The sequence below is a fragment of the Microtus ochrogaster genome, chromosome 1, assembly GCF_000317375.1.
Source record: "Microtus ochrogaster isolate Prairie Vole_2 chromosome 1, MicOch1.0, whole genome shotgun sequence".
Taxonomy (NCBI): domain Eukaryota; kingdom Metazoa; phylum Chordata; class Mammalia; order Rodentia; family Cricetidae; genus Microtus; species Microtus ochrogaster.
Genome location: NC_022009.1, coordinates 45,302,979 through 45,303,857, shown reverse-complemented (window position 1 = coordinate 45,303,857; position 879 = coordinate 45,302,979).

The following is an 879-nucleotide window of genomic DNA, read 5'->3' as shown; positions in this document are numbered from 1 at the left end:
AATTAACAATCACTGGTCGTTAATATCCTTAATATCAATGGACTCACATTACCTATAAAAGAAGACATGGGCTAAGGGAATGGGCATGAGAACAGAACCCATCATTCTGCCACATACAAGAAATACTCCTCGGTCTCAAACATAGACATTACCTCAGAATAAAGGGTTGGTAAAAGATTTTCCAATCAAATGGACCTAAGAAACAAGTGGACGTAGCTATCCTAATATCTAAAAAAATAGAATTCAAACTAAAATCAGTAAAAAGAGATGGAGAAGGACATTTCATACTCATCACAGGAATAAGTCCATCAAGATGAAGCCTCACATCTGAACATCTATGTCCCAAGTACAAGAACACCCACATATATACAAGAAACATTACTAAAGCTTGACTCATACATCAAAGCCCACACACTAATTAATAATAGGAGACTGTGTCACTACTCTACTCTCACCAATGGACAGATCAACCAGACAGAAACTTAACCAGAGAAATAAGAGAACTAACAAATGCCACGACTAAAATGGACTTAACAGACATCTACAAATCATTTCACCCAGACACAAAAGAATATACATTCCTCTCACCACCTCATGGAACCATCCCCAAAATTGACCACATATTCCGTAACAAAACAAACCTCAACAGATACAAGAAAAATTTGGAATAACCCCTTGTATCTTATCGGATCATCATGACTTAGAATTCAACAACAACGCTAATTGCACAAACTCATGGAAATTGAATAGTGCTCACTTGAATCACCCTTGGGTCAAGGAAGAAATAAAGAAAAAAAACTAAAGACTTCCTAAAATTCAACGAAAACATACCCAAACCTATAGGACACTAGTAAATAGTGCTAAGAGGAAAGTTCATAG